Source organism: Eucyclogobius newberryi, unplaced genomic scaffold (genome assembly GCF_026437365.1).
Source record: "Eucyclogobius newberryi isolate DKJ021-1_F unplaced genomic scaffold, fEucNew1.0.hap1 SCAF_1, whole genome shotgun sequence".
In the NCBI taxonomy this organism is placed as follows: domain Eukaryota; kingdom Metazoa; phylum Chordata; class Actinopteri; order Gobiiformes; family Gobiidae; genus Eucyclogobius; species Eucyclogobius newberryi.
Genome location: NW_027315723.1, coordinates 33,800,434 through 33,810,279, shown reverse-complemented (window position 1 = coordinate 33,810,279; position 9,846 = coordinate 33,800,434).

The following is a 9,846-nucleotide window of genomic DNA, read 5'->3' as shown; positions in this document are numbered from 1 at the left end:
TCGTCCCGGTGTTTGAAGTCACATCTGGACCTGATTTCTCTCCCCGACTTCTGCAGAGAGGAAGTCCAGAGCTCCAAAGCTGTTCTTGCCTCCTGGGTTTAACTGTACCAAAGCTGCTCCACAGAGCCACAGCGCAAAGAGGACGCTCCCATTAAGGAGTCACCGTGACGACACATATGAGGCTTATGACCCAGCAGATCACGCAAAGCATATGAAGGTTGACCCTTGGTATATTTTCCATTTAAATTATGCTAAATTAACATACAGGTATATTTAAAAAAATGTAAACTATCTGGAAAAAGGAGGTATTTTTATTTGACTTTTTGCTTCAGGTTTATATTTTCCAGTCAGTTTGAGAGAATGTACTTTCAAGTGCCCAAACTATGACATAAGCATATTTCAACTCTAATTCAGATGACATTTAATCCTAATTTTTGTTTGGTAATGCATTATGAGAATTATTAGGCCAAAGTCAAGAACACACTGATATGACAGATTTAAACTTTAATACATTTTTATTTAAATTTTACAACATGGTCATTCTTTGGAGATTAAAAAAGTAAATTTGGAAAAAAACATAAGTGCCAATGGATAAAAAAAAAAATGTGTTAAGCAAATCCCCACTATACTGTTATTATAAATACATGTAAACAATTATCATTATTACGCAAATGTAGAACTACCGGTGGCGTAAACATTATTTTCAGGCGTTTTTGATTACGTTAAAACAAGAACATTTCCACATTTTAAAGTCTTTATTTTCTCCTTTTAATTAATTAATTTTTGCCTTTTAACAATTTGATTTTCTCGTTTTACCGACTTTATTTTATCGTTTTAACATGAACATATTTCGCTCATACAAAGGGTAAGTTACTAAGGCAGGAAAGCAATCTGTTCGCAATCTACAGGAAAAGCCTGACACATTTCATTTGTGTTTAGTGACGCACACATGACACACACACAACACACACACGACACACACACTCTGGACATAGGTTACTGTAATGAGCTCCAGGCCATTCTTTCAGACACTGTGCCTATGCGCCGCGTAACGGGAGAGCACATTCTGAGCGCATCCCGACCCTGTGATGGTTCTGCATCTGGTAATCACCCACAATCCCCCTGGAGCGCACAGTCGGACACTCGGGTCTCGGTCCGAGATGTCCCAGCGCTCGTTTCCATGAGCGACACTGGCAACAGACGTGGCTTTTCCCCCGCAGACTGTGAACCAGAGACGCAGCACCAACACACACAAGCTCTGGATGTGCACGAGTGTGTGTGTGTGTGTGTGTGTGTGTGTGTGTGTGTGATTGCGCGCTCCTACTTCCCCTTTTAAACAATACATCAGTGAAATATGTTCACGTTAAAAAATGAGCAAAATAAATGCGTTCGTTTTGACGCAAACATTTTCTAGTTTTAACCTAATACTTACTCAGTTTAACACAAATCTGTTGCACGTCTGTTGTGCGTCGGATGTGCCTCTGTTGTGCGTAAGTTGTGCCTCTGTTGTGCGTTTGTTGTGCGTCTGATGTGTGTAAGTTGTGACTCTGTTGTGCGTAAGTTGTGCCTCTGTTGTGCGTAAGTTGTGCCTCTGTTGTGCGTAAGTTGTGCCTCTGTTGTGCGTAAGTTGTGCCTCTGTTGCACGTCTGTTGTGCGTCTGATGTGCTTCTGTTGTGCGTAAGTTGTGCCTCTGTTGTGCGTTTGTTGTGCGTCTGATGTGTGTAAGTTGTGCCTCTGTTGTGCCTCTGTTGCACATCTGTTGTGCGTCTGATGTGCTTCTGTTGTGTGTAAGTTGTGCCTCTGTTGTGCCTCTGTTGTGCGTTTGTTGTGCCTATATTGTGCGTCTGATGTGCGTAAGTTGTGCCTCTGTTGTGCGTTTGTTGTGCCTATATTGTGTATCTGATGTGCGTAAGTTGTGCCTCTGTTGTGCGTAAGTTGTGCGTCTGATGTGCGTAAGTTGTGCCTCTGTTGTGCGTTTGTTGTGCCTATATTGTGTATCTGATGTGCGTAAGTTGTGCCTCTGTGTGTGTGTGTGTGTGTGTGTGTGTGTGTGTGATTGCGCGCTCCTACTTCCCCTTTTAAACAATACATCAGTGAAATATGTTCACGTTAAAAAATGAGCAAAATAAATGCGTTCGTTTTGACGCAAACATTTTCTAGTTTTAACCTAATACTTACTCAATTTAACACAAATCTGTTGCACGTCTGTTGTGCGTCGGATGTGCCTCTGTTGTGCGTAAGTTGTGCCTCTGTTGCACGTCTGTTGTGCGTCGGATGTGCCTCTGTTGTGCGTAAGTTGTGCCTCTGTTGTGCGTAAGTTGTGCCTCTGTTGTGCGTAAGTTGTGCCTCTGTTGTGCGTAAGTTGTGCCTCTGTTGTGCGTAAGTTGTGCCTCTGTTGTGCGTCTGATGTGCGTAAGTTGTGCCTCTGTTGTGCGTCTGATGTGTGTAAGTTGTGCCTCTGTTGTGCGTAAGTTGTGCCTCTGTTGTGCGTAAGTTGTGCCTCTGTTGTGCGTCTGATGTGTGTAAGTTGTGCCTCTGTTGTGCGTAAGTTGTGCCTCTGTTGTGCGTAAGTTGTGCCTCTGTTGTGCGTCTGATGTGTGTAAGTTGTGCCTCTGTTGTGCGTAAGTTGTGCCTCTGTTGTGCGTAAGTTGTGCCTCTGTTGTGCGTCTGATGTGCGTAAGTTGTGCCTCTGTTGTGCCTCTGTTGTGCGTAAGTTGTGCCTCTGTTGTGCGTCTGATGTGCGTAAGTTGTGCCTCTGTTGCACGTCTGTTGTGCTTCTGTTGTGCGTAAGTTGTGCCTCTGTTGTGCGTCTGATGTGCTTCTGTTGTGTGTAAGTTGTGCCTCTGTTGTGCCTCTGTTGTGCCTATATTGTGCGTCTGATGTGCGTAAGTTGTGCCTCTGTTGTGCGTTTGTTGTGCCTATATTGTGTATCTGATGTGCGTAAGTTGTGCCTCTGTTGTGCGTAAGTTGTGCCTCTGTTGTGCGTCAGTTGTGCGTCTGATGTGCGTAAGTTGTGCCTCTGTTGTGCGTTTGTTGTGCCTATATTGTGTATCTGATGTGCGTAAGTTGTGCCTCTGTTGTGCCTATGTTGTACGTCTGATGTGCCTCTGTTGTGCGCCTGTTGTGTGTCTGTTGTGCGTCCATTGTGCCTCTGTTGTGAGCCCGTTGTGCACCTGTTGTGCCTCTGTTGTGTGCCCGTTGTGCGCCCATTGTGTGTCTGTTGTGCGTCCATTGTGCCTCTGTTGTGCTCCCGTTGTGTGTCTGTTGTGCGTCCATTGTGCCTCTGTTGTGCGCCCGTTGTGCCTCTGTTGTGCGCCCGTTGTGTGTCTGTTGTGCGTCCATTGTGCCTCTGTTGTGCGCCCGTTGTGCCTCTGTTGTGCGTCCATTGTGCCTCTGTTGTGCGCCCGTTGTGCCTCTGTTGTGCGCCCGTTGTGCGTCTTTTGTGCGTCTGTTGTACGTCCGTTGTGCGTCTGTTGTGCGTCTGATGTGTGCATGTTCTCGCTTTGACCTCCACCTGGTTCTGATCAGGTTCTTGCAGTTGCCGACAGCTGTTTAAACGCTCGGGCTCTGCTGAAATGACGCCCCGTGTTTATCTTCGGCGTTCTCCTTCGACTAATTAACTAAACCCCCCAAACTCGCCGCGGCCCCGTCCCGTGATCCCCTGGCATCTCAGCAGCTCCTGCCGTCAGCCCCATCCATTAAAGAGGATTTGAAATGAGCTCAAAATGTCACGAGACACTTTGCAGCTTACGTGACAGGAGAAATCTTTAAATTATGATATTGTAATTGGAGATAAGTGCAATGTCGGACTCATGTTTGCGGACACAGTTTTGTATGGATTTTATGAATGAACTGAATGGTAAACAGTTAAAAGTGCCTCCTGCTGGTAAGTCATTTATCTAAAATTGTATAAGAAAGCGTAAATACGTTTTGTGAGTACTATAGTTCAAATGAAATGTATTCTTTTTTTACTTGGGGGTTTGGCTGTTAAAAGGACACATTTATAGAAGTGTATTTTGTGATACTGTTTAGCTCTTTATTTTGGATCATTTTATGTCTTCTGCTGGTCGGTTGTCTGTAACAAAAAGCCCTTGGGGATGAATACAAGTTTTTCTGATTCTGACCTATGGCCACCAAGTTACAGGGTCTCAATAATAAAACTTTGTTAGGAATTCTTACTAAAAGTTTACATACAGACAAAACACAAACTTGGGCATCTGTACCGTATTTTCTGGAGTATAAGTCGCACCGGAGTATAAGTCGCACCGGAGTATAAGTCGCACCAGCCAAAAAATACATGTGAAAATAACAAATATCACATATAAGTCGCTCCGAAGTTTACAAGTATGAATATAAGTATAAGTCGCACCCCGGCCAAAATTATGAAAAAAGGTGCAACTTATAGTCTGGAAAATACGGTCATCGCCTCTTCCTCATCTCTGAAAGCCCTGAAAGTTGAGAGTTTTTGGACCAAACGTCATTTCTATGTAAACATTGTCTTTTTTTTTTTATCCACGCACGCTTTATAAACGATAAAAGCACATTTCTAGCAATACAAACACCTGTTACTGAATAAATACATGAACATCCACCAGAATATTGACATTGTGCACCTTTAATATCATTTTGTCTAGTAACATTTGAAGTTTGAGTCTCTAAAAGCGATGCTCTCGGGAGATGCAATAATTTGAGCTCTTGTGTTGTATTTCTCGATTAGCACATTGAAGAAGCCAGTCTCGTTTCTTTATGCTAAATTTTAATTGCCTGGAGTCACTGGGGAGCGCCGGCCTGAATGACATACACTGTTGCCGCCATGCACTATTTTATAATTAATCCACTTGTACATTGGTGGAAAGAAATGAAAGCTGCACAAAGCATGAATTCTTAAATTGGGTGCGAGCCAAGCTGACTCCAAACTATGTGGAGTGTTGCTATACAAAAGAATGGTAAAGATTTGTGCGGTGAAATTATGTACGTGCACGTTTTTAAAAGACCTTGACATTTGTTTGGAGCAGCTTTTTGTATCAAAGAAAGGTATAAATATTGTGTTTGCGTTTTAATAAATTGCAGGTCAGACGGTAAAGAAGAGGAAACAGGAACCGCTTTAATAAAGTAACGCAATTGATTTAATATGAAATGCAATTTGGATACTGAGGAATAGATTTGACATCGATAACGACGCCACAATGATGTATTTTTGACAATATCAGCACACAATAATGGCACTTTCTCTCCGTTACCATATATACCAATATTTTGATGTCAACACTTTGTCAAATGAGGATCTAATCTCAATAGAAGAGTTGGAAAAAAAATAAAACAGAGATGTCAGTTTGTGAAAAAATGTCAAAAAGTAATTATCTTTTTGCTATTATCTTCTACAAATATTATCAGTGAAAATAATATCCAAGAGAGAAGAATCACAGTTTGTAGTGAAATACATGTGGCTTTTGAAAAGATTACAACACAAAGAGTAAACTGCAAAGTCTCCGCCAACTTTTTAAAATGGCACTTATGTGTTTTTGCAAATGAGAAGGTACAGACATTCGGCAAATGGTCGGCGCCTGGAAACAAACCCACAATGCAACTTCCAAATGTGCACTCAAAGGTCGCCGGCAGTGATGGGCAAAGTACTCCATTTTGTTACTAAAAGTACAGATACAGGAGCAAAAAATACATTAAGTAAAATTAAAAGTACCACAGTAAAAAAAATACTTTAACAGTGAAAAGTAAACATATTCACACATATTTTGACAACTAGTTAAATATGGATATATATAAATTGTTAGAAACACTTTTCCTGATCATTTATACAGCCTCATTTAGTTTACTCAAAGCCTGGACTCTGAACGCAAAAATATAGGCAAGATTTAAAACCATAAGAAAAAGACTTTTATACTTTTTAGTCCTTTTCAAACAAAGTAAAACGTATCATCTGCAAAAAGTATGAAAGTACCGATACCTAAAAATGCTCAGTACTGTTAATGTTACTACTTACTACTACTACTACTTTCTTTACACCACTGGTGAGCGCCCACTCCTGCTCACAGTTTATACTCAACACTGATCAAAGGAGTAACGTGTATAAAAATAGCCATTGTTGTTATGTATATATTACTACGTTTTACAAAGCCAAATGTCCTACTTTGCACGTACAATGCTGCTGCCAGAGCGGTTGATTTGTGAACAATAACAACCCCATACAAGGCGTACATTTGTAAAGCTCAAAATGACATCAAGTGCAGGTGAAACAGCTCGCCAAAACAAACGGTGACAAATGAAATGACTCTGTCTGCCATTATACGCTGTACTTTCTCTTACTATTCTGATGCCATAGTCTGTCTTGTCATAAACCCAATAACATATGCTATTCTTGCCCCGGGCTTCTTTTCCTCAGCTTTATTCATCATCATCAGTGTGTTTTTGTCTTATTTATTCTTGTAACAATCATCAGTGAGGCGGTATTAGCCTTGGCAAGCCGCGCTGTAACTTAATGCTTTTTATGGTATTATGGATTGGCTTATGCGGAATTGTTCTTGTTTTGTAATATTGCTCATAACTTGATATTACACTCCTTGGAAATTCCTTTTAGTTTTCTTTGATTTCTTGCTCGTTTTATTTTCCATTCAATGTTGGCGTAGTCAGAGTATAAGTTAAAGGAGTTGTGTTTTTTAAATGCCTCATTGGTAAAACGTCAATAGGAATTGGACATTTGTAATTCCCCATTAAATAAAATGCTCATTCTCCAAAAAGTATTGCGGGACAACGTCATGGATTTCAAAGTGATGCAAAATGATCCCTCTTACCATTGCAAATAACAATTGAAAAGTACATTTTATATATATATATTTTTTGACTTGTGAAAAATAGTCAAAATGGCGCCTACAAACAGGAAACTGAAGCACTAATTACATGACAGAGGACTAAGTTCTTAAGGAGCGTTCACACTTTCAGCATCGAGTTTATATTCAAAGTCTACCAAGGGTTTGTTGTGGCTCAGCATTACCGTATTTTCCGCAGTATAGGGCGCACTGCACTGTCAATGAATGGTAAATTTTTGCAATTTTTTCAGATATAAAGCTATACTATAAAGCGCGTTAAGCGAAACAAAACGTGTACCACACAAAATCACTTTGAGGTTCGTAAGCACAACCAGAATGAATCCAGATATAGGGCGCACTGGATTATAAGGCACACTGTCGTTTTATTTTTTTAATGAAAGGCTTTTAAGTGCGCCTTATAGTACGGAACATACGGTAGTTATTTCTTTGCAGGTTAAAGGCCCTGTACCCGATTCTTCCGACCTCAACTCACCCTTTAACAAAGTGCTGTCATTTCTGCCGTCCCTGTAGACTGATAGTAAACAGTTAATAAATGTTTTCTACAAGAGTATTTTCTGAGTTTACAGTTGTTGTGCTTCACTGTTCAAGGAAAGGGCATGTTTATGTTGTAGATTCAAACGATAGCACATGACAGTCACGAAGAGCAGACAAAGAGGAGCCTGAGGGGAAAACTCTGCTTTTTTAAACACTCCACAACAACATAAAGTAGATCATTCATCAACTCAGATGTTTTTTCTTCTTCTTCGTAATAAAGTTGCATTGTTTGTAGCGCGCCCATTTAAACACAAGCCTAATTTACCTGATTAACCGAGAGGATGTGTATGTGCTGGTATCTGTCTCTCCAAAGTTACACAAAGTCTATTTTAGCAAAGCTCCACAAGGCCGTCTGAGTTTAAAAAAAAAAAGCTCAACTTCACCAAGTACTACGCTGCCACATGTGGATACTGCGCCCGGACCAATAACGGAGTCCAAGTATAGCTCCCGTTCCGCTGTGGCCATTGCGGCTGAGCTGAACTGACGTCTGCCTCCGCTGCACTTACGGATTACATCTGCACGTAAGCATTCAACTCAATAACTTTAAAGATTTGTTGATGGACAGTGAACGGATGCCATTAGAAATCGTTCCTCTCTCCGATTCCTCTCTGAGAGCTTTGTGATTGTCGGTCTGGTCGAGGTCAGCGCTGCACTAGCGACGTCGACGAAGCTTGTGAAAAAAAATAGTTTTTGTTTGGACCAACTGTGAAAATCGTGTAAACTGGTCAAAACTGCACTAAAGACTGGAATTGCTGAATCACTCACTGCATAAAACATGTTAAACTCAGACTAAGTAATGACGTTTACAGCGTGCACTTATAACCGAAAGCTAAACCTAATTGACCCATTTGCGTAAGATTTTAAAGACCGTGTTGGTGGACGACACTGAGCGAATGAACCGTCCTGTCAAGTTTCTTCTGGCACAGACTCACTGCAATTTCTTCACCAGTATGAATTCATATACATCATTTTACCATTTACAGCCGTCACAATACAACAAAAATGGCACCGTTTTCATTGTGCAGCTCCCGATAAAGGTCGGAGAAGGTCAGGTACAGAGAAAAAGTTTATCCTATACACCAAGGAAAAGAACATATATTAGGTACAAGGACTGTGAGTGAGGAATTGTGTAAATTTAAAACGCATCATGGAGCAGCACTATTTTTAAACGTGCGTCCTTATGAGATGTACAGTGAAAGGCCCTTGAATAATGCATGGCGCTGTGGAATGACATGTGCCAAATGGCGTTGTCGAGCGGCAGAACCGGAGACGCTCTGCTGCGGTATGTGCTGCGTGGTATGAGCACTATTCACCCAGCTGCAGGCCACTCTCAAAAAGTCCGCTTCACTAGAACGCCACAGCAACATCAGCGCATTTACGCCTTCAAGGACAAGTACTGCGGCCAGCGGACATGTTTAAGAGACTCTACTGAGGGGAATGTTCTCAGTGTATCCAGTTTGCGTTTGGACGAAGTAATAATGTTTTAGATTTATATGGTACTTTTTAAGGCGTACATTGAGGTTTTTCAACAGATGCTTTATGAGTTTGAAGTACATTTTGAATTCTGGAAAATATGGAGGTGAAAGTGTGGTGAACGTAATGGGTGATTTCAATGGGTAAACTGGATTTAACAACTGAATATCACAAATTATGATAAATCCAGGGGGTTTGTCAAATGATAAAAAGTCAGCTACCTGTATTTTCCGGACTATAAGTCGCACCTTTTTTCATAGTTTTGGCCGGAGAGCCAAAACTATACTTATATACTTACACTTATACTCCGGAGCGACTTATATGTGATATTATTTGTTATTTTCACACTTACAACCTTATTTCAAATCAAATCAAATCAAATCAATTTTTTTTTCATACTCCAGTGCAACTTATACATGTTTTTTTTCTTCTCTATTGTGCATTTTTTTGGCTGGTGCCACTTATGCTCCAGTGCAACTTATAGTACAGTAAATACGGTACGTTTAAAAACATTGACATTTGTTTTTTATGGGAAATTCTGATGGACGCTTGACATTTTTGATGAAGGAAAACTCCAGATTTTTAGGTTTTATTGAACAATTACTTGCATAAATGTTGCCTTTACAAAAGACATTAATATACCGTACATTACTTGCCTGACCAGCCATTCCCAACACGTTTTGGCAAACTACTTATCAAAACTACAGAATGTGGGCGGGGCTGGCGGGTCAGGCAAATACTTTACCACAATTTACACATTTTCTAAACTATTTGGGGCTATTTTTCCCCATCCTTTATAATAAAAAAGAAAACTAATACTAATACTAAGATTTAAAATGTTAAAACTCTGATGTCGTAATGTTATAAATGTCTCCAGTCGCCTCATCTGTAATTTTGATGACTTAGGATTTCAAAGAGTCAACACATTCACTCCGTTCCTCATGATTACACAAACGTCTTCTTAAGATAAGATAAGATATTCCTTTATTGTCCCACA